The sequence below is a fragment of the Pantherophis guttatus genome, chromosome 15 (genome assembly GCF_059756535.1).
Source record: "Pantherophis guttatus breed Tessera chromosome 15, ASM5975653v1, whole genome shotgun sequence".
Taxonomy (NCBI): Eukaryota; Metazoa; Chordata; class Lepidosauria; order Squamata; family Colubridae; genus Pantherophis; species Pantherophis guttatus.
Genome location: NC_142077.1, coordinates 19,043,415 through 19,068,559, shown reverse-complemented (window position 1 = coordinate 19,068,559; position 25,145 = coordinate 19,043,415). Strand labels below are relative to the sequence as shown.

The 25,145-nt window shown below is 43.6% G+C and overlaps 1 long non-coding RNA gene across 1 annotated transcript; it reads right to left on the bottom strand.

Moving 5' to 3' along the window:
* Positions 1 to 1,088: 1,088 nt before the first annotated feature.
* Positions 1,089 to 2,354, bottom strand: LOC148112046 (uncharacterized). The gene is made up of 2 exons (XR_015730035.1): positions 1,723 to 2,354; positions 1,089 to 1,390 (listed from the first exon to the last, which is right to left on the bottom strand). It is a non-coding gene; the product is annotated as an uncharacterized LOC148112046 (long non-coding RNA).
* Between the last annotated feature and the right edge of the window lie 22,791 nt (positions 2,355 to 25,145).

Below are 25,145 nucleotides of genomic sequence, written 5' to 3'. Positions count from 1 at the left end.
GGTGGCCCCCGGCTTCCCCCTCCTGTTGCTCCTCTCTTGTAGCCTCTGGAGCAGCAGGAGTTTCTGCCTGCCCCCGAGACCCTCAACCCAGCCCTGTCTTCCAGCTCTGCCACCAGCTCCACCAGCCTTGCGGCCTCCGGGGGTCTCTGCTGCCTCTGGGCATCTCCTGCAGACCCCTCAGCTCCCAGTTCAGCTTCTAGCTGTTCTCCTCTCTCCTCCTCTCCTGCGGCTGCCCTGCTCCCAGCTGCTCGGCTCGTTCGGGTGCTCAATTCTGGCTCCCAGATCCAGCTCTGGCCAGACTCTCCCCACAGCAGAGCCCTCACCCTCATCACTGCTGCCCCTCGGCCTCAGCTGGCACTCCGAAGGTTGGATCTGCTGGGTGGCTGGGAGGCTTTCAGCTCAGCTGACAGTCCTGCAGTGACTGGCAAGGTGGGGTTAAGGGGGGGGGGGCTTCCCCTGGTAAGGGTGGGGCTCACATGACTCCCCTGGCACACTGGGTGGCAAGTCAAGGGAAGGGAGGGGAAGAGTCTTTTTTCTTTCTCAAATGGGTAAAAGGCCCCCATTCCTCCATTCCAGCTATGGGGAGAGAGTGTCAGCAAAGTTCTGCCATGTGCTGGTCACTCAGGAGTGCCAACATCATTTCTGAAGAAGCCCCCTTGGCTGGTGACCTCTCTGTGGAGATCTTCTCTGACTTTCTCCAAATGCCTGTTCTGAAGCTCTGATTCTTGGATGGCCATTCTGACCTGGTTCATCCTTCTCTGTTGTCCTCCGGAGTTTTCTGCTGGTCTTCCATTGTGGTCTGGTAAACACAGGTCTGCTGCTGATGCCGATTGTTGAGGTGCTTCTTCCCATTTCCCCTCACATTCTGAAGAGGGGTGACTTTCTGCCTCAGTTGGATGGAGTGGCTTTTCTCCACAAAGTGGAACTTTTGTCCCTCTCAGCCAGTTCATTCTGAAGACTCTAGAGGTGCTTCTTAAGTCCTTAAGAAGGTTCCAGACCTCTTTAAGGAGTTTCTCAGAGGTTCTAAGGCAGCCTTCTCAACTCTGAGGAAGGTCACTTGGCTAGTAACCTCAGACATTTCTTCAGTGTGTTTCATCAAAGATTTGTTCTCCTGATCTAACTGGGGGATCATCGTGTTGGCATGGTCCAACCTTCCTTTGTTCTCCAGCAGAGTTTTCTGCAGGTCTTCTGTTGTGGTCTGAAGTTGATCCACAGTCTGCTTGAGACAACTGTGCTGCTCTTCCATCCGTTGTTTGTCTTTCTTGAATTCCTGGATCTGAAAGTCAAAGAAATCTCTCAGGTGGTTAATCTGGAGATGGAGGCCATCACTGCTCTCTGAGAGATTCCCCAAGGATCTTCCCTCAAGGACCTTTTCTTCCCTGGTGCTGACCTGTTTGAAAAATGGAGAGACACGGTCACTTCCTCTCTCAGTTCAGGGGACATTTTGCTAACCGGCCTTAAGTCCACAGATGCCTTCAAGGGGCCCAGTTTGAGAAACACTGAGACAATCCATCACAACTGGTCTCCCTTCAAACTGCCCAGACTTCCCATTTGATTCTGGCTCCAATTCGAGGCATCTCATCTATCAAAACTCTCCAAAGGAGTCAGAATCAGCGATCGATCAATTCGGCCATCTCTGGCACTCCTAGGGGGCTTCTGGTCACAGGGAAAGGGGGGGGTGACCATTCGGATTAGGAAAGAGCCCCCCCTCCAAGGACTTACCAGCCCCATCCAAGGCACGAAAGCCTGGAGGGTCACCTTGGGCCAGTCCCTCCCTCTCAGCCATAGCCTACCTCACAAGGTTGTTGTGAGGGCGAAGGCGTCTTCAGTATGTTCATGCCTTGAGCTATTGAGAGAAACAATAAAGGTGGATAAAAAATAAAAATATATCAATAACTCAATCACCAGGCTGATTCTGTTTGGGAAATAACTACACCTGGCCAACGGAATCCCTTTTTAGGTTAATTTCCCCAGGTCAGTTTCCAGCTTTGGGGTCTCAATGCCTCTCCAACTGGGACATCCCGAAGCCAATTTTTTCCCTAGTTCCTATCTCTGCCCCCCAGCCGCCCGGCCCCAGCCCCTTTCCCGAGACTAGGACCTTCGACATGGTGGATGAGGAGTTTGGTGACAGGTATGGAGGCTGCAGACACGGCAGGTATCCGCACGTCTGTCGTCTTTGGTTGAACCCCATTTCACTCATCTCCCCCCCCTTAATTCTGCCTTTAAGGGGAGGGTCTCTCCCTCCTGAGGAGCCCAGGCGAGGGAGGCCCTGCGATGCCCCCAGTGCTGCCATCCAATCCAGCCACTTTCCAGGGATGTTGAGCAGAGCCTCCATGATGTGGTCCAGACTCCCCAAGGATGCTGGCGGTTGCCATGGAGAGCTCCAGCCAATGAGCTCAGGAGGAGCCTCTGATGTCACAAGCCAAGGCTCTGAATAGCTACCAGCCAGCTGCCTTCACCTGGGGGCGTGGCTTATTCGTGGATGAGCCAATCCTGAAGGGGCTTCGAGCCCCCAATTCGCTTCAGCCAGAGCGGCTCCTTCTGAAGGGGGAACCGTCGGTCGCCTGGGGAGGTCGGGGAGCCCTGGATTCTGCCCCTTCTGTGGGGGTGGAGTCCAGATTGGGAATCTTGTCCCTTGGATCTGGAATCTGGTATTAGAGATCCAGCGGATCCAGGTTTTCCTCTTCATGCCCAGGTGATGAAGGGGAGGTGAAAGGGAAATAGGCCTAAAAGATCAGATGTGATTCATTTGAAAAGGCCTTGTGAGAAGGTGCCTAAAGAAACAGGGGATCCAATTTTGTACAGTCCCAAACGGTCCCTACAGGAAGTCCTCAATTTATATCCATTCATTTTGCGACAGTTCCAAGTTCCACGGCCATTGAAAAAAAGCCATCTATGACGGGTCCTCGTACTTACCACTAATGCAACTTTCCCTTGGACACATAGTCGCTATTTGGGTGCCTGGCAATCAACATGGATTTATGACAAGTAAAGTCAGTGGGCGAAACGGCGTTTGTTTCATGGCTGCAGGATTCACTCAACAACCCCAGTGATTCGCTTGACAACGGTGGCAATAAACATGGTAAAATTCAGCACAACTCACTTAACGACCGCCTAGCTTAGCAATGCCATTTCTGGTCCCAATTCTGGTTGTAAATGGAGGACTAGCTGTAGGATGGAGCAGCAGGCTGATTAGGAGAAGCTTAAGCAGGTTGGATTCAAGCAGGGCTGGGAGACCACCAGGAAATGCCAGGGGTAGGTTGAGAAGAAGGCAGTGGCCAACCTATCTTGCTATCAAGAAAATTAGGTGGGGGGGGGGGCTTTAATGACTTTGAACCAATCAGTAAGTGACTCTGAGTTCTAATCCCGCCTTAGGCGTCAAAGGCAGCTGGGGACTTTGAGCCAATCACCTGGAGGCCCCGATTTCAGTTCCCAGGGCCCAGCTAGGACTTCAGGGCCAGACTCTATGCTGCCCCCTACAGGCAGTGAGTCTCAGCTGACCCCTGGCAAGAGGGACGGGCTGTGATGGGGGGAGGGGCTCTCTGTGTCCAGGAGTTTCTCTCCTTTGCTCTCGGATGGGGCTGCTCTACCCCAGAAAGACCCGGGGGGGGGAGGGGGGACTTGGGGTTCTGCTGGAAGACGAGGCGGCAGTGGGGACCAGCAGGGCCTTTGCCCAAAATCCACCCTGCCTTAACATTGACAATGTTTAAGGCATCAGGCTAGGAAACAAGAGATCCTGAGTTCAAGTCCTGCCTTAGCCCTGAAAGCCTGTTTGCTGACTTCGGGACAGACCCTCTCTTTCAGACAAGCCCACCTCACAGGGTGATTGTTGTGGGGAAAAGACGAGGAGGAAGAAGAGTTGGACATGTTCACCTCCTTTAGTTATTTGTAAAAATAATAAAACACTGGGGGAAAATCTAACTAAAATAAAAACCGGCTTTCCTGCTTCTGTTTGCATGGATTCTGTCCTAGCCTTGTGCAGATACAGGAATTTCTCTTCTCACAAGGAGGAAGAGTTTTTTTTTTAATCATCCCTTCCAATTTCACTCACTCCCTTTTTTTGCAGTTTGGGGGCACCAGTGGGGGCATCAGACCCCCTCCCAGTCCTGGGACACAGCAGGTTTCTCTGTTTCTTTGGGAAAGATTCCTTCCCCAATCAGAGTCCGACTGAGCCCCATCATCCACTTCCCTCCCTGCCTGGGATCAGCTGAATTCCTCCATTCAGACAACAGGAAAAGGGGAGTTTGCACAGAGCCTCCAGGTCAGTCTCCATTCTTCCACATGGAAAGGTCACTCTGACCCCTCCCCCCCAAAGCCAAATTCACCTCGGTTCCTGGACACCTCCAGACATCGCTCGGCTGAGCTCACAGCAGGGCCAGGGCGGCTGAGAATTGGGTTGGAAGGGACCACAAACACCCCACAAACCTTTCCAGCCAAAAGAGACACTTGGACACAGACTGTGGTCTGACACAAACTCCTAAACGGTGCCTTTATGTGGCAGTGGGAAGGGTTATGGGATCAATCTCACAACACTCACCCTATAGGGCTGCCCCATCTGTTGTCCCTGGTGGCAGATGGAAGATTGTGAATCCCACTCCTGACAGCAGTTTCTCTGGAATCAAACACAGGACCCTAAAACTCCAATAATCCAGGCTCACTGCAGTTGTGATTTATTTAGCGTCCATTGGAGGAATTTCCCTCCAGAAAATAGTGGGAGGAAATATTTACAGACAAAAAGATGCACTCATATTGTTAGTTATCACCTTTAAAGCGCTCCATGGCTTAGGACCTGGGTACCTACGAGACCGTCTTTTGCCACCAATAGCCTCCCACTGACCAGTTTGTTCTCACAGGGAGGGACTACTCAGGGTACCGTCAGTCAAATTATATCGACTGGCGACTCCCAGGGGGAGGGCCTTCTCTGTGGGGGCTCCAACCCTTTGGAATGAACTGCCCCCGGAGATACGGAATATCCCTGATCTCCGTGCTTTCCGCCGTGCCCTCAAGACCCTGATGTTCCAACAGGCGGGGCTAAACATACAAACATGTGAATGATTTTTTAAATGTTATCTAATTCTGGGTTTTATTTAATCGACCAAACTAAGTAATAATTTTAATTAGCAATTTTATGATGTTTGTGTGTCTATATTTTTCTTGACTGTACACCGCCTTGAGTCCTACAGGAGAAAGGCGGTATAGAAATATAATAAATAAATAAATAAACAAACAAACAAATAAATAAATAAATAAACAAATAAATAAATAAATAAATAAATAAATATTTATACATTCCAGGAAAGGAGGAGAAAAGGACAATCATACATATGCATATTTCATTTAATAGATGATGTGAGCATGAATATTCAGAATTAGGGAGACTCAAGTTACCTCCCCAGCCTTGTATTGTTGCTACCCTCAAGAAAGAGTTATTGTGTAAACAAAAAGAAACCTCTCAGTTGCCAAAGCAGTTTTTGGTGAAATGTACTGAGAAATGAGGGCATCAATGTTGCTCCATACATTCCTTCTATATTTCTGTCTTGCTAACATGCTCCCATTTCTCCAAGAAATTTGTCTCCTCACAATCTTCCACACACCCTTTATTTATTTCAAGAAAAATAGTTGGCCCACTCATGCATGGAGAAGAGTTTAGATCATTTTCTATGTTTGGACTGTGGAAAATGTTAAAAGTTGAAATTCCTCAGTCTCATATTTACACATTTCTCCTGGCTGTAAGCTGCTCCTTTGTGAAGAATTCAACGATTTCTAAATTTGAAACCTATACATATACATGATTTTCTTTTACTCCTGCATACTATCTAAATGGAAAGAATATCTCCTTTCAAATAAAAGAAACTTTAATAATTCTTCCACTATCATATTTGTGTTATATCTAATGTTTTTACATTTGTTCTGGCTGTGAGCTGCTCCTTTGTGTTGAGGTCTGGCCTCAGAAGGATAATGTAGCACTTGGGGATGAAGATGCATCCCAGCAGACCAGCACTGGAGGCCAGGATGGAGAAGACCTGCACAGCCACCATGGATTTCCCTTTGGTGCTCAGGTAGGTGGGCACAAAAGTCACCCAGACACTGCAGAAGACCAGCATGCTGAAGGTGATCAGCTTGGCTTCGTTGAAGGCCCCAGGCAGGTTCCTGGCCAGGAAAGCCACCGTGAAGCAGATGGCAGCCAGGAAGCCCATGTAGCTGAGGGTGACGTAGAACATGACAACGGCCCCTTCGTTGCATTGCAGGATGATCTCTCCAGGCTGGGAGTGGAGGTCAGAGTCAGGGAAGGGAGCAGAAACTCCCAGCCAGATGGAGCAGATGAGAATTTGGACAGCAGAACAACAAAGGATGATGGAGTTGGCCAAGCTCTTCCCCAACCATCTCTTCACTCGGTTTCCTGGTTTTGTGGCCAGGAAGGCCAGCACCACCGTGATGGTTTTGGCCAAGAGAGAAGAAACGGCAACTGAGAAGATGATGCTGAAAACTGTTTGTTGGAGAAGGCAGGTGGCTTTCCTTGGTTGACCAATGAAGAGAGAAGGAGACAAGAAGCAAAGCAGGAGAGAGACCAGGAGGATGTAGGAGAGGTCCCGGTTGTTGGCTTTGACAATGGGAGTTTCTCGGTATTTCATGAAGATAATTAAAACAAGGCCTGAGTTTAGGAAGAAGAGTAGGGCAAAAGAGACCAGGATGATGCCCAGATGTTCCTCATAAGACAGAAAGGTTATGACTTTGGGGATACATTGGACTCTGTCCACATTTGGATATTTATCATCTGGACACTTGGTGCATTTTTGTGTATCTGAGAAAGCCAAAAAAACAATATTTCTTTAATATACTGATTTTTTGTCAAGAAATACCTTTTTTGGATGACAGCTGTTACCATGGGCATTTTCCAACAAGTATTTCTTAGCTATTTCATTAAAAAGAGCATAAGAAGGATATTTTTTTAAAAATGTAGCTAGGTATATGAAGGTGAGGGAAGACATAGGATGTTAATTATTTCCAGTGTAATGCATAGAATCTTCATAAGAACGTATAATATTAGAGGTTAATAATGAATCATATAGTCATTTTAGGCAGACATCCTGAATCCTGCCACATGGCAGTTAATCTCCTGAATTTGGAGGATACCTACAGTATCTTGTAACATCTGGAAGCCATATGGAATTAAGGAGAAACTTCCTATCAGTGAGAACAATTAACCAGTGAAAAGAGCTGGCCTCCAGAGGTTGTGGGTTCTTCAACATTGGAGGTTTTTGAGAAGAGACTGGACAGTCACTTGTCTGAAATGGTATAGGGAGGTAGGGTTAAAAGACCTCCAAGGTGCTTTCCTGTTCTGATTATTGATTGATTGATTGATCTACATGACTGACAGAATATTTGTGTAATGAGTTCCCTCCCATAACTATCCACAGCACCAGATTATGGCCCAGTGACACCTTCTCAATGATCCTCAAGGGGAGGATCCAATATACAGTGGATTGAAAGATCTTTCAGAAGGTGGACCTAAAACAATTCATCAAGTTTCAAAGAACTCAGGTGTTCCTAAAAAGATAAAAATAGCACCACATATCCAACAGTGGTGGGTTTCCCCTGGTTTGGACCGGTTCGCAAGGACCAGTAGTAAAACCGGCAAGAGGCTCCGCCCACCGAACCGGACGTCATCATAAGAGATCTGAACATGTGCAGAAGCGTGCATGCTCCCATTGTGAACCGGTGGTAAAGGTAAGCAGAACCCACCACTGAAATCCAAACTAAAAAGCAGAAGAGATATTTCCTCTGCTGTTAGTAAAGTTTGCTCAGTCTGCCATCCCTCCTCCCATCTCTTTCCCAGCCCCTCCTTCCAAGTCTTCTTGATTTACTTCCTTTTAGATAAGAAATTGTGCAGTTAAAAATAAAAAACCATGTGAGCTTCCATCTGTCTTTTAACTTCCACTTTCATGAAAAGGTTCTGGATGGATCCAGTTCCACAAAGCCTCCCATTTTCCTCAGTGTGACCCACCTTCCTGAGTGGAGAAGGTCCCCTCCGGACAAGGAACGCAGTCGTAGCAGCAAACTGGCTCTCCTTCTCGAGCCCTCTTGACAAATCCAGGATGACAACTTTCCACACATTTGGACTCAGGCAGAGACTGAACAGAAAAACAAGGAATGCCAAAGAAAAGATGTTAGGACTCTCCGTCCATGGAAAATGGAGGTAGAAATGGATGGAGAGAAGTACCCTCTGATCTTCATTGGGGTAAATATGAAACCTCTGACTACTTCTAAACAGATGCAGGAGGTAAAACAACTGGCAGATTCTTCATTTAGTTCCTTTTGCTTTCGGAATTTAACATTACAATAAAGTATTTTTCTATTTAATAAAAGTCTTGAGGGATCGAATTGGAAAAAGATTTAAGCATGATGATATATTCATGTTAAATCTGAGAACAAAGTTTACTGTAAAAGATTGAGGAAACTTCTATTCCATTAGATTTTTTAATATGAAATTAAACTGTGATGAAGAAAGAAACTTCTGACCAGTAAGATCTTGAAAGGTTTCCATAAAACATGGCAAAGCCACTCCACTTAGGTCCCGTCTCTTGAAGAACTTCCATTAGATGACACCACCTGGCATGGGAGGCCAACCACCCTGGAGACTCGAGGCTTTGCCCACTTGAAATGGGACCTCAGGCTTTGGAAAACAGAGAAAAGACACCAAAATTTCTCTCACCTTATTGAGCAACTTTAGCCATGAAAGAGCACCTCCTCTGATAGTAAATCTCTGTCTTTTGAAATATGCCAGAGCCTCTGTCTTGGGATATTCCTTGGGGAGAACCAAGGAGGCCTGAATGCCCAGATCTGCTGTTATCTCTCCATTTTGATCCAAGTACAGTTTCTTCTCAGAAATATTGAAAAATTCATTCTTCTCCAGAAATGGATGAAACTAGAATGGGAACATCCAGGAATTTGAAAAACAGAAAACTTTGTTTCTTATCCCACATTGAATCTTTCTTCTGCAATTGTCTAATCTCCAAATATGGTTAAATAGGATACAAATACTGCCATCATCTTCATAAGTGAATGAAAAGGTTTGAGAAAAAATTTGTCAATCATATACTGACAAAATATAGAGAAAATATAATTGACACAATTGATCAATTATAGGGAACATTCTAGAGCAGATGACAAATAAAATGAACAGAGAAAGAAAAAAGATGATTCATAAACTCTTTGAAAACAAGAGGTTGATTCCCAGAAAGCATGGGTTGATCAAGAAGAAAGTTGTCAGGCTAATCTTCTCCCTGGTCATACCGATGGAAAACACCCCCAGATGTGCTAATTCTACTTGATTGTAATGCGACATTAACAACATTTTGCAGATCTGAAAGAACAAATCTCCCACCAACTCTTTTCTCAGCCTGAGAAGTTAGCCAGGATCCTTTCTGAGTTTCTTTCTCTCCCATTATGCAGCTGCAGGATTCTCCCCTCTTCTCTGATCCTTCCCTAGGCAGCCTCTCTTCCCCTCATCCCAAAAGTCATTCTCACACATCATTGCACTTCCTAAATAGATTATGGGAACTCTGGTGACATCACTGGATCTCAGGAAAGGACTCTGTAAGGTCCGGCCTCTCCTCCTCATTCAGGAAAGTACAGACTCTTGAAACTTGGCCTTTCAAAAGGAAGCTTTTATTGGGAAGGAGTGGTGGAAGGACGGAATCAAAGGAGGCTCTGGCGGCCCTCAGGCAATACAGTTAGAATAAAGGAAAGTAGAAACCCTCCCAACAGTCCAGTGGGGATTCAGCCAATCCACAGGTGTGAAGATGTTTTTGTACCCATAGGTGTGAGGAAATGATAAGAGAACTTTCCCAGGGTCCTCTTCCGACACATGGCCATCCCTTCCCTTACACTCCACAAAAGGTGAGAAAATGCCAGGCCGCTTAGGCACCAGGCTAAAGGTTATAAATCAATCGGCTGCAGGATACAAGAAACATGGGAGAAGGAAAGGGGTAGAAGGTAAAATATAAAGTATAAATGTAATCCAGGGTCCCCTCCTTCCCCCGAATAATGGCAGATTCACGGAACTGACATGCTGCCCTCCTTAGAAAAAAGGAGAGTCCACCTGGAAAGACACAAGAAAACAAATGATACAATAGGTATCTACGATGGTTTGTTTGGATATTTAAGGTACTAGCAGCCTAGTAGTGTATTGAAAGTGGTTTTCCATTCGTCCCCTTCCCTTATTCTGATGGGGTAATATGCCTCGCGTAAGTCCAATTTAGAGAAGATCCTCCCCTTGGAGAGGTGTACCAACATGTCCTTCATGAGGGGGAGGGGATATATGTTCTCTACGCTCACCGTATTTAAATTTCTATACTCCACGCAAAGGCGCAAAGTGCAGTCCTTTTTCTAACGGAACAACACTGGGGCCGCAATTTTTGGTCGGGTAGGTTTGATAAATCCCCTCACCAGATTTTTGTTGATGAATGTTCTCAGTTCCTCAAGTTCCTGAGGGGACATGCAATACATTTTTGGCTTTGGAAGTTTGGTCCCTTGTAGAATTTAATGGCAGTGTGTGCCGCGGTTGGGGGCGGGGGGAAGTTCATCAGAGCATTCCTCGCTGAAGACCTCGGCTAGGTCCCTGTACTCTTTAGGGATGCCCTGAGTTGGCATAGCCCGGCTGGGCATGGCCGTTTCTTTGCTCCCCCACTTTCCGGGTTTCTTCTCTCGCTCGTCTGTGAATGTCACATGCTTTTGGAATTTTATGGTCCCTTGTTTCCAGTTTACTTTAGGGTTGTTTCATGTGAGTCCCAGAACTAACGGCCATTCCATGCCAGGGGCTGCTATGAATGTCAGAGTCTCATTATGGTCCCCCATGCTTATCTGCACAGGCTCTGTGGCCAAAATGGCAGGTTCCTCCTTGCTACTGACCCATCAAACTGGCAGAAAGCGATGGATTTTTTAACTTTCTCAGATGGATCGCTAGTCTCCTTACTAGGGTTGGGCTAATTAGGCATCGGATGCACCCCGAATCCAGTAGCGCCAAGATTTTCTCCCCCTTCCTTCAGCTGGGGATGAACAGTCTTAGGGGTAGGGTGAGTGGTTCAATTGGGTCACTTACCAGTTGGTCATCTTCTGGATTGCTTTCGGGTGGACTCTGGTCCTCCCACTGGGGTGCCGGAGTTTCTTCCCCTGGGGTTGAGGAGAGTCAAAACTCCACGGCCTCTCAGCTTCTTAAGGCAGTCTCCTTTCCTTGGGGGGTTGAGTTTGTCAGCTTCCCTCTGGATGGCCACTCGGGCTTTCTGGTGGGAGTTTTTGAATGGCATTCTGCTGCTTCCTTTCCACACTTAAAGCAAGTTGATGGCCTCGGTGCTAGGTGGATTTTGGCTTGAATGGCTCTCTTTTCCCCTGGGGTGGGGATCTTCTTCTGACCCTTCCTGCTTGGTATTGGTTTCTGGCCATGTCGATCTCGGCTTCCTCTGCCATGAGGTACCATTCATGTAAGCGGTTAGGGGCCCCTCGGGCTACGCAGGCGATGTACAAGTCGTCATTCAGTCTGTCTTTGAACCAGCTCACCAGGATGTCTTCCAGCCAGTCCACTCGGCATGCGAGGTCTCGGAACTCCTCGTTTATTCAGCTACTGGCCGGAGACCTTGCTTCATGATTCTGATGAGATCACGGGCTTTGCAATCCACTAGTGGGTCCTCGAACTGACATCACAGGGCCATCATGAAACAGTCAAAGTTTCACAGCTCAAGGGCATCAGTGTTGAGGAGCGTTACCATCCACTGAGCAGCTGCCCCTTCTAAGGCCATGGTCACTATTTGAACTTATGCCCCTTGGGTGGGGAAGTTCTGGCTGTATTCCTGCATGTATGTGAGGACTTATTTATTTATGTATTTATGTGTTTATGTGTTTATGTGTTTATGTGTTTATGTGTTTATTTGTTTATTTGTTTATTTGTTTATTTGTTTATGTGTTTATGTGTTTATGTGTTTATGTGTTTATTTGTTTATTTGTTTATTTATTTAATTTATATACCGCCCTTCTCCCAGAAGGACTCAGGGTGGTGTACAGCCAGAATAAAGCACACAGATATAAAATTTAAAAACAATTTAAGAAATATTAAATAGTTTGGCCCATATCTAATTAAAATAAAACTACCCATTTTAGACATTTAAAATTAAGTTAATGATTAAAAAATTTAAAAGAATTAGGCCAGCCCGGCTTGTTGGAATAAAAGCGTCTTGAGGGCCCGGCGGAAGGCGCGCAAGTTGGAATCTCCACATCTCGGGGGGCAATTCATTCCAGAGGGCAGGAGCCCCCACAGAGAAGGTTCTCCCCCTGGGGGTCGCCAGCCGACATTGCTTGGCCGATGGCACCCGGAGGAGCCCCTCTCTGTGGGAGCGAATTGGCCGGTGGGAGGCTATTGGTAGAAGAAGGCGGTCTTGTAAATACCCCGGTCTTAAGCCATGGAGTGCTCTGAAGGTGGTAACCAATACCTTGAATTGCACCCGGAGGACCACCAGAAGCCAGTGCAGCTCGTGCAGGAGAGGTGTTACATGGGAGTGCCATGACACTCCCATAATCACCTGCGCAGCCGCATTCTGGACCAGTTGGAGCCTCCGGATGCTCTTCAAGGGGAGCCCCATGTAGAGAGCATTACAGTAGTCCAGGTGGGAAGTGACGAGGGCATGAATAACCGTGCGTAGGGAGTCCCGATCCAGAAAGGGATGCAACTGGCGAATCAGGCGAACCTGATAAAAAGCCCTCCTGGCCACGGCCATCACATGTTCTTCTAAGGACAGCCGTGCATCCAGGAGGACACCTAAGTTGTGAGCCCTCTCTGTGGGGGCCAATGACTCGCCCCCAATAGTCAGAGAAGGCATCAACTGACTATATCGGGACGCTGGAAGCCACAGCCACTCAGTCTTGGATGGGTTGAGCTTGAGCCTGTTTCTCCCCATCCAGATCCGAATGGCCTCCAGACACTGGGACATCACACCAAGGGCATCATTGGGGTGGTCCAGGGTGGAGATGTACAGCTGAGTGTCCTCAGTGTACTGGTGGAACAGCACCCCGAAACCACAGATGATCTCACCCAGCGGCTTCACATAAATGTTAAACAGAAGGGGCGAGAGGACCGACCCTTGCGGCACCCCACACATAAGGTGCCTCGAGGTCGACCTCTGCCCCCCTGTCAACACAAACTGCGACCGGTCAGAGAGAAAGGAGGAGAACCACCGCAGCACGGTGCCTCCCATTCCTAACCCCTCTAACCAGCGCAGCATGATACCATGGTCGATGGTATCAAAAGCCGCTGAGAGATCTAATAGGACCAGGACAGAGGAAAAACCCCTATCCCGAGCCCTCCAGAGATCATCAACCAATGCGACCAATGCTGTTTCCATGCTGTACCCAGGTCTGAAACCCGACTGGAACAGGTACTGGGGAAACTGTCGCACCACCATATTCTCAACAACCTTCACCACAAAGTGGAGGTTGGAGACTGGACTGGACAATAATTCGCTAAAACAGCCGGGTCCAGGGAGGGCTTCTTGAGGAGGGGCCTCACCACCGCCTCTTTCAAGGTGGTGGGAAAGCAACCCTCACTCAAAGAAGCATTGATAATCCTCTGGAGTCAGCCTTGTGTAACCTCCCGGGAGGCCAGCACCAACCAGGGCGGACACGGGTCCAATAAACATGTGGCCACGCTAAGTCTACCCAGAATCCTGTCCACATCTTCGGGAGTCACCGGGTCAAACTCCTCCCGGATAACACTCTCAAGACCTTCCTCCATCACCCTGTTGAACCTACCCCGTCAGAGTCCAAGCCTTCCCAAATTTGAGCGATTTTGTCATGCAGATACTGTACAAAATCCTCAGCTCTACCCTCCAAGGGGTCTTCCCGTGCTCCCAGATGGAGCCTGGGGGCCGCCAAAACCTCTAATCAGCTTGCCTTCTGGACTCTGGATCAGCCGCCACAGAAGGTAAGCAGCCTGAACAAAGAGGTGGTGGTGGGGGAGGAAGGTGGCTAGGGCCAGGGCCGGTAAAAAAGGGGAAATGGGGGCGACAGGCAAAGGGAGGGCAAGGAGAGATAGGTGGAAATTCCCTACCTTTCCTACCTTTTCCTGTGGGTGTGGCTAAGTGGGGGAGTCATGTGACTGAGTGGGTGTGGGCATGAGTGGCATCAAGTTGGCCACACCCACTCAGTCACATGCCGCCACACCCACCGAACCAGTAGCGAAAATTTTTGAAACCCACCACTGGACAGAATAAAGATGAAATTCCATGATGCTAATAACAAATTCAACCATACAGGAATTTATTTAAGAAAGAATACAGCATTTTCAAATGATCAGTGCAAAATATTAAAATGCCATGCTATCTATTTTTTGGAACCATTATTCCCTGAGTAACTGAATTGGCCAGATCTGTTGAGTTGGTTCCCCTCCTTCTCCTCTGGATTCCTCCTCCAACGGATCTAAGATGAATGGATCAATATCGGGATCCCATACCTGCCACGGCTGCAGCCTTGGAGACCCCGAAGTCTTTTCTCCCTCCTTCCTTCTCCTCCTCCACCTGGAGGAATAGGCAGCATTCAAGGCCTGGGCCAGAGTCTGAATGAGGCTGTAATATTGATAGTAATTTGGGAACTTTCTACTGTTTTCTTTCTCCTGGGTCTCCAGTGGGGCTTTCTGGGTGCATCTTCTGCGGCCTTTGACAGAAAAGACGTTCTTTGAAAGAGAACAGAGAAAATAATGATCTTGAAACTTTTCTTCCACAAAGAAATGGGGGTCAAAGGCAGAATCCCTTGGCCTTTTTTTTGTTTAGAAAACCAAACTTCCAAATACTATGGATGTATTTGAGAAGTCTGCGCTTGTTCATTTCATACCCTTCGAAACTTGTGAGGATCCAGACTTTCCCTTCAACGGGTCCTGGCAAATGCATAAGTGCTAAATGTAAAGGAAGAATTCTTCCCCAAATGGAATCATGTTCTATGAAGTGAACAAAGACGTTGACTTGCCTCCATTTAGAGAGGGAATCCCTGAGGGCTGCAGTATATCCAGTTGTTGACAATTGTTGTGATATAACAGCACAAATTCCATTCTTGACAAGCATAGGAGGGAAAGTCCTCATGAAATTCTCTCCCTTCTCTGTGTCTGAAGCAAAGAGGCCAATCAGGGTCCATCTGAAATGGAGGAGCAGTGGGACAATTACTGGGTACAGGATCCCTTGTTTGGGATTCATCCGGTAGAAAAAAGGGAATTGACTTTTATCACTCAGAGCTTCTGAAGCAGTTTCCAGATTGATCTAAAAAAGCAATGAAGAATGCTATGTTATATTTGGGATCAAATCAAATCCAAAATATTAGATTTTAATAAATCCAACCTGGTTCTCATGAATGTATTAGAATAGTTTGTTAATCAGGCATAGTTTAAAATATTAAAGACAGAATATTGGCAAGATTGTATAATAAAAGTGGAAAATAATAAACAAATTAAAAAACTATAAATAATGTAATTCACACTACTCTATCACCCCTACAATTTGTTGCAATTAGATTAACACGTGTAAATGCCAATTGGAGTATTCTATTCCAATAAAGGGCCTATTATAATTTTCAAGGATTGCTGCATCTTTTTTTGCTTCTCTATCCCAGATTCTTTGTGGAGGAATCTTTTTAGCTTCTTCTCCAGTTGTACAAGAAACAGGCAGACCTCAAAGCCTAATAAGATTTGTCAGTTGCATAATCCAAGATTGTTCTTTAATTGAAGTTTTGTCTGTTCCAACAGCCACAATTTTCAGAGTCTGTCAGTTTCCATAGATTAAATTTCATGCCAATAATACCCATATTTTCTGAATTTAGACAAAGCAGAAATTGTGTAAATTCCAAAATCAGCTCTGAGGGCAGCAGCTGGAGTCCTTTTACCCACCCCAAGATCCTCCTCAGAGGCTGAGATTGGGTTGGTTCTGCTGGTGGTTTCTCTCTGGAGCCCCAAACATCAGATTGATGGAAGAACATGGGGGGAAACTGGGCCTCAGATTCTTTAATCACTGGGGCTGAGGAAGCTGGAGAGCTATGAGGTTTTCCTTTAAGCCCCACTTTCACTCCTGCCCTTTCTCTAACGGAGCTCCTTGGATGATGAGGGAGCCAAGATTCAGGCTCAGAGAAAACAACCCCAGGTAAGGAAAGGTGTTACTTGCTCTAATGGCTGACCATCTATGGCTATGATGTCATTTCCCAAAGACCATAACTTTTGAACTTGCTTATAAATTATCAGATAATTATTAAGACAAAACAATTCAAGTCTTCTTCACAGGGTATACAATCCAATGTGTAAGTAGGATAATATAACATAAATCAGTGTGTTCCAATAGGAATTTAGCATGATAAACATGTGTACCTATAATAGAACTTATAACAAAATAAAGGGACCTTGGAGGTTTTCTAGTCCAACCCCCTCAAGCAGGAGCCCCTATACACATATAGACTGGGTGAAACCAGGCTTAATAGCAGTAACTGTGAGAGGGATTTATTAATTAATTTATTTATTAATTTTATTTCTATACCGCCCTTCTCCCGAAGGACTCAGGGCGGTGTACAGCCTGATTAAAAGCACAAAGACAGACAACATTTAAAAATAATTAAAATTATTAAATGATAGGCTCAATTTAAAACCCCAAATTTAAAATCCCATTTTTAAAATCCAATTAAAATCTTTACATTGATAGCCCAGCCTGGCGGAACAACATGGTTTTGAGGGCACAGCGAAATACACGGAGATCAGAGATTTTACGAATTTCTGGGGGCAGATCATTCCACAGGGCTGGGGCTCCCACAGAGAAGGCCCTCCCCCTGGGTGTCGCCTGCCGACATAATTTGGCCGATGGCACCCTGAGGAGACCCTCTCTGTGGGAGCGGACTGGCCGGTGGGCGGCTACTGGTGGCAGAAGACGGTCTCGAAGGTATCCAGGTCCAATGCCATGGAGCGCTTTAAAGGTGGTAACCAACACCTTGAATTGCAGCTGGAAGACCACCGGGAGCCAGTGCAGCTCGCACAGGAGGCACATGGGCACAACGAGTTGCACCTATAACCACCCGCACGGCCGCATTCTGGACCTCCGGGTGTTTTTGAAGGGGAGCCCCATGTAGAGAGCATTGCAGTAGTCCAGTCGGGAGGTGACAAGGGCGTGAGTGACTGTGCGCAAGGTGTCGTGATCCAGAAAGGGCTGCAACTGGCAGATCAGGCGAACCTGATAAAAAGCCCCCCTGGCCACGGCCGTCATATGTTTTTCTAAAGACAGCTGTGCGTCCAGGAGGACACCCAGATTGTGAGCCCTCTCTGTGGAGGGTAAAAACTCACCCCCAATAGTCAGCGATGGCACCAGCTGACTATATCGCGACGCTGGGAACCACAGCCACTCAGTCTTGGAGGGGTTGAGTCTGAGCCTATTTCTCCCCATCCAGACCCGCACGGCCTCCAGGCAGTGAGACATCACATCAAGGGCATCGTTGGGGTGGTCTGGGGTGGAGATGTACAGCTGAGTATCATCAGCGTACAGATGGACTCTCAGCCCAAAACCACGGATGATCTCACCCAGCGGCTTCACGTAAATGTTGAACAGAAGGGGCAAGAGGACCGACCCCTGCGGCACTCCCCATGAAAAGCACCTCAAAGTCGACTTCTGCCCCCCTGTCAACATGAACTGCGAGCAGTCAGAGAGGAAGGAGGAAAACCACCGCAAAACGGTGCCCCCTATTCCTAACCCCCTCAACCGCTGCAGCATGATAACATGGTCGATGGTATCAAAAGCCGCTGAGAGATCTAACAGGACCAGGACAGAGGAAAAACCCCTATCCCGAGCCCTCCAGAGATCCTCCACCAACGCGACCAATGCCGTTTCAGTGCTGTACCCCTGCCTGAAGCCTGACTGGTACAGGTCCAGATAGATAGCTTCATCCAGGTGCCGGGGAAGTTGTCGTGCCACCACGCTCTCAACAACCTTCACCACAAAACAAAGTCTTAGTGGACAACCAATTAAATATGAGTCAAGAGTGTGCAGTGTAGCCAAAAAAGCCAATGAAATCCTAAACTGCATTATCAGATGGATACAATCAAGATCAAGAAAGGTACTAATAATACTCTATAAAGCCTTAGTAAGACCACACCTAGAATACTGCATCCAGTTTTAGTCACCACACTATAAAAAAGATGTTGAGACTCTAAAAAAAGTGCAGAGAAGAGCAACCAGGATGATGAGGGGACTGGAGACTAAAACATATGAAAAAGGTTGCAGGAACTGGGCATGGCTAGTCTAGTGAAGAGAAGGACCAGGGGAGACATGATAGCATCTTGCCTTCAGAAGTTGTGGGAGCTTCATCACAGGAAGCTTTCAAGAAGAGGCTGGACCGTCACCTGTCAGAAATGGTGTAGGGTCTGTTTGGACTAGATGACCTACAAGGTCCCTTTCAACTATGTTAATCTATATCTATCTATACTATTCCAGACAAGTGGCTGTCCAGTTTCTTCTTAAAAGCCTCCAGTGATGGACCACCCACAATTTCTGAAGGGTAGATGTTCCATTCCTCACCATTAGGAAATTTCTCCTTAGTTCTAGGTTGTTTCTCTCCTTGATTAGTTTCTCTCCTTGGTTTCTTGTCTTGCTTTCTAGTACTTTGAAAAATAGGTTGACCTCCTCTTCTTTGTGGCAGCCCCTCAAATATTGGTACATTGCTATGATGTCACCCTTAGTCCTTTTCACTAGACTAGACATACTGAATTCCTGCAACTGTTCCTCATATGTTTTAGTCTCCAGGCCCTTAATAATCTTTTCTGCACTCTTTCCAGAGTCTCTACATCTTTTTTATAATATGGAGACTAAAACTGGATGCACTATTCCAAGTGTGGTCTTGCCAAGGCATTATAAAGCAGTACCAATAATTCATGTGATCCTGATTTTATCCCTCTGTTAACGCAGCCTATGAATGAATTAGCTTTTTTGGCTGCTGCCACACATTGCTGGCTCATATTTAAGTGATTGTCCACTTAAAATAAAGAGAAAAAAGAATACACATTCTATTCTAGTCCACATCAATCATGGTCTAGAATAGACATGGTATGGATGATGAAAGAACTTAGAAAAGATGTAGAAGAAGTGGAAATAATGACAAATATGTGGGCAGATCATAACCCAGTAAAAGTAATATGGAAAGGACAATGGACAAGAAAAAGATGGATGATGAATAAAGATATATAAAAAGATAAAGAATACGTTCAGATGACTGAAAAAGAAATGAACATATTCTTCAGGATAATCACAAAAGAGGAAACTTCTCTTCAAAATCTATGGGATATGGCAAAAGCATACATAAGAGGTCTAACTATTGCATATATGGTGAAGAAAAATAAAAACAAACAAGAACGAGACAACCTGTTAAAAGAGCTTAAAGAATGCGAATCTGACCTACATAAAACGACCAAAGGAAAAATAAATTTGATAAAACATAAAATTAATTTGACCACACAAATAGAGATAGCATGGAAAATTAAGTCAGCAAAGCAAAACCATTTTGAATGTGCGAATAAAACGGGATGTTGGTTGGCGTATAAACTGAAAAAAGAAAAAGAGAAAAGAACGATACACTAATTACAAGATGGGAAAGGAGAGACGCATTATAGAAATGAGGATAAAAAAAATATAGCAAAACTTTTGCTCATATTTTGCTATATGAGCAAGAGGAGATATTTGAAGAAGACATTAAACAATATTTAAATAAATCAGATCTAAGGGAATTAGAAGAGACACACAGGGAAATATTGAATAGACCAATTAGTATGATTGAATTAATGGAGGCAAGGAAAAAATAGAAAAATAATAAAACTCCAGGTCCAGATGGCACCCCGGCAGAATTTTATAAGTCTTGTCAACAACCATTAGATGAAATTATACTCGAAACTTTTAATGATGCATTTTTGAAGGCCAAAATACCCAATTCTTGGACGGAAGCCATTATCATGCTTATCCCAAAAGAGGAGGACAGACCAATCACAAATCAAAAATTATAGACCAATATCGTTACTAAATGTACAAATTATTTACATTGATTATTGCGGAAAGACTAAAAAAAGTAATAAACGAATATATTCACTCTGATCAGAATGGCTTTCTGCCAAAAAGACAAATAAAAAATAATATGAGAATTATAATTGATGTATTGGAATACTACTAAGCAAACCCAGATAAACAAATCGCACTAATATTCTTGGATGCACAAAAGGCCTTTGACAATATAAATTGGAAATTTCTTACTTTACAATTGGAAAATATGAAATTTGGCGATAAATTTGTAAATATGATAAAGAAAATATACTCATCTCAAACAGCAAAAATAAATAATAAACGGAGATATGACTGAACAATTTATAATAACAAAAGGAGTGAGACAGGGATGCCCTCTATCCCCTTTATTGTTCATATCATATCCTTAGAGATACTGTTAAATGAAATTAGAAGAAACAAGGAAATAAAAGGACTGAAAGTTAAAAAAGAGGAATATAAACTTCAAGCCTTTGCCGATGACTTGGTCTTCATCATAGAACAGCCAATATTGACAGGACCCAAATTTTTATCACAAATAGAAGAATATGGGAAGGTAGCAGGACTCAAAATTAACAGGCAAAAAACAAAGGCATTAACGAAAAACCTCACAAAACAACAAGAGAAAGAACTAGAAGACAGAATGGGTATACAAATGACAAAAAAAGTAAAATATCTAGGAATATGGCTAACAAACAAAGGATCATCGATTAGAGAAGACAACTACAACAAATTAACAAGACAGATAAAGAAACATCTAGAAATCTGGAGCAAACTACAGTTATCATTTCTTGGGAAGATAGCCTCAGTTAAAATGAATGTGCTACCAAGAATGTTATTTTTATTCCAAGTGATACCGATAAAATTGGGGAAGAATTTTTTTTAAAGATTTTAATAAACTTATAGCGAATTACATTTGGCAGGGGAAGAAAGCAAGGATCAAAATAAAACATTTACAAGACATGAGGGAGAGAGGAGGATTAGCACACCAAGACTGGGAAACATATTACAAAGCAATTTCATTGATATGGATTAAAGATTGGATGGAACTAAAAAACAAAAGAATATTTTCATTAGAGGGGTTCGAGCTACAAAGAGGATGGCATGCTTTCTTCTGGGAGGGAAAAAGTAGACAGCATGTATATTTTCAATGACATTTGATCAGGGAAGCATTGCTACATATAAAAAAATTATAAAAATTATAATTATAAAAATAAAATTAAATCAATAAATAAATAAATAAATAAATATAGACATGGCAGGGGATAAAAAAGAAACATAATGACAAAATTCCAGAATGGCTATCCACTATGGAGGCACAAATCTACCCAAATGCTCTAGATATTGGCAAAATGAAAACTTACAAAGATCTGTTGAATAATCAAGGGGAATTAAGAAAAAGACAGGAATTGAAAGAATTGGGTACAGACATTGATTGGTGGCCCTATATGCAAATAAAATCTAGATACAGGACAGATTTGGCACAATTTGGATTTCAAAAGGGAACATACGAATTAGATAAAATTCTTCATGGAACAGAGGATAAATTGATAAAAAAATACCCTATAATTATTTATTAAGATACAAATTGGAAGAAGAGATAGTTAAAGAAAATATGATAATTTGGGTGAAAAAATTTTGATACAATATTGAATTAGATAAATGGGAGAAATTATGGAATATAAATTACAAACTAACAATGTCTGTACCTTATAAAGAAAATATGTATAAAATGTTTTATAGGTGGCATCTCCCACCTGCCAGATTGGCAAAGATGTTTCCAAATGCCTCCCCGCTATGTTGGAAATGTAAACATCAAAAAGGAACTTATTATCACATGTGGTGGTCCTGCCAAAAGGCAAAACAAATTTGGCAAACAATTAAAACACAAATAGAAGAAATTATAAATCAACAAATAGAAATGAGGCCAGAAACTTTTTTACTGGGAATAATTACCGGGTCATGTGAAAAAGAAATAAGATACTTAATTATTCACATAATGACAGCAGCACGAATAGTTTTCGCCCAAAACTGGAAAAACAATGACATACCATCAGAAGACAAAATGATTAGAAAAATTATGGAGTGTGCGGAAATGGATAAACTCACAAAGGAGATACAAGAAAAAGATGAAACAGATTATTACTTAGTCTGGGAGAAATGGTATAAATGGTTGGAGGAAAAAGGGGGAAAAAGGGGGGGACAAAAGAAAACTAAACAATGGTTAAATTACGTGGAGAAATATGGAAACAAATGGGAAGATATAAATTGTGGAAAGGAAACTAGGTACCTGTTTATGTTAAATGTAAATAAAATATTTAGATTAAGAGAATATATATATATGATATACTAGAAATATATGTATAAAAGATAGATTAAGATAAGAAAGAGAAAATGTATAAATATAGATTACTGATGTGAAGATGTTGAAAAGAAGATGTAAATATCTGTTTTTGTTTGTTTTTTATTTGTTTGTTTGTTTTTTAAAAAATGTTTAATAAAAATTATTTTAAAAAAATAAAAAATAAAGCCATACAATACTTCATGTGATCTTGATTTTATCCCTCTGTTAATGCAACCTAGGACTGAATTGGCTTTTTTGGCTGCTGCCACACATTGCTGGCTCATATTTAAGTGATTGTCCACTAGGACTCCAAGATCCCTTTCACAGTTACTGCAATTGAGCCAGATTTCACCTAATCTGTAAGTGTACATTTGGTTTTCTAGCCTAAGTGTAAAACCTTACATTTCTCTACATTGAATTTCATTTTGTTAGATAGGCCCAGGGTTCAAGTCTATCTAGATCCAGCTAGATCTTCAGCCTATCTTCTGACACTAACTTTAGTGTTGTCTTCAAATGTGATGATTTCCCCATTTCTCCCCTCATCCGAATCATTCATGAAGATGTTGAAGAGAATTGGGCCTAAAATGGAACCTTGGGGTCCCCCACTGTTTGTTTCCCTCCATGCAGACGTAGTTCCATTGAGGACGACAGGCTGAGCCCATCTGGGGGTGATGCTGTCTATCCCATATATTTTTAGCTTACCAAGAAATAGGTTATGGTTTACTTTGTCAAAGCCTTTCTGAAATCCAAGTACTGTATACTACATGCACTGCATTTCACTGGTCCACTAATTTAGTCATTTTTGTCAAAGAATGAAATAACATTTATTTATGATCTCTTTTTTGATCCTGCATTAGTCCTAGTAAGTCATTTCATATCTATACTGACTAACAAGGGTTCAAATACCCAGCTTTCCCTTCCCCCTTGGTAAGCCTAGATCCTTCTTCTCATGCCTCCATTGAGCTCAAACCTCCCTCTCAAACAAGGGCTTGGATCAGGGCCAACAGTCTGAGCTCCATTTTGAGGGCAAAACATTTTCTCCATCATATTTCTCTGTTTATTGAGTCAAATGCTGCACTAACATCTAGAAAGCCTGCAAACCTTATTTTACCTCACTGATATAGATTAGATATTTCAAGACAAACTTGTTGCCAATATATGATTATTAATTTATGCATTATTTCATATAAAATCTATATAGCATTTAACTCTACCTAAAACATTCTGTTTCTTCTGCAAGGAATGAATTTTTCTCAAGTTTAACTAAGAGGATCATGGCATAAATTTTAGCCACAATATCTGCTAGTCTATTTGGTCTATAATTGATAGAGTCCTTTTTATTCACATTTTAGATAGATAAAATGGTACTATTGGCAACTTCAATCTGAGTGGATAGGGCAGGCATTATTTATGTGAAAATGAAGATGCCAATAGAGACCCCAACAACCAGGGATATTTTTTGATCAGTTAATAGTTGTTAGAATATCTTCTTCTTGCTTGCATTTCAGGCCTTTTATGATTAATCTCAACATGAACATAATGGGGTAAAGTATTGACATTTTTGCTAATATGCAAAAGCAGCTTTTGAATTCCATGGAGAAGACATGATTGCAACTATTGCTCACCCACCACCATCCACCCCTCACTTTACCAGATGGAGAAAAAGACACACAAACCTGTGGGACTTTGTAGGTTCCTCCTAATGTTGACATCTGGATGGAGATCTCCCTCTCGGCTCCATCAAGAAGAGCCAGAAGGTTCTCCTTCCTTCCACAGCCATAGTTGGGGACATTGGCTTCTCCAGTGGAGAGAATGTCCAGCAAGGCATCTGAAGTGCGTAAAGTGCTCAAATAGTTGTCATGGAGGTTGTAGCCAAGTGTGAGATTGTGCAAGAGATGGGAATTCTTGTTGACCATTTGAATGTTGAAAATGAATAGTAAGCCGTATGAAAAACTATAAAAATCCCTATTGTAAAAAAAAAAAGTGTTATTATAATCAACAGCAACAATACCTTTTTTAATATATAATCCTCGAGAAGCCTACTGAACCTTAAGCCAACTTTGATCCAAAAGAAATGATCAAATATGGAAATTGGCTGAGGTATGGCAACTACAAGTGATTCCACCACTACTTTAAATAAAATTCATTATTCAAATGATAAATTAAGGATTGAACTGAGAGAGGAAATCTGCAGCCCTTTCATCTTTTTTCCAGACCCCTTTTTGAGTCTCTTCTACAAAACAAGACAAAAGAGAAAAGCCATGGAAATCAAAATCATTTAGGAAATTGGACATATTCCCCAATATAGGAATAAATGAAAAATATAAAAGAGAAAGGGAGGGTGTTAGAATGGAGGGAGTGCAACTCCATCACCCAGAATGACTTACGGATCATGGAAAACAAACTGAAGAGAAGGAGTCATGTTGAAAAGCAACTTTATACCCAATCTTTCATTTCCAGTGAGGACTATACCAATGAAATGGTCTCCTGGGCTGTAAAAGCTCTGTGGTTGTTTTCCATCCTGGTGCTCCAAACTCAGCGGGCATTTCATTCTCAGCTTCCCAGAGACTGTATGGGACAAAAGCAGCATCAGAGGCAGAAGCAGGAGGTCCATCATTCATGGCGTGAATCAATGAATCCCTTTCCTGTTTCTAAAGAAGAATTAGAAGAATTCAAAGGACTCTCACAAGGTGGAACAACCAGTTGCTTTTTCTCAACAC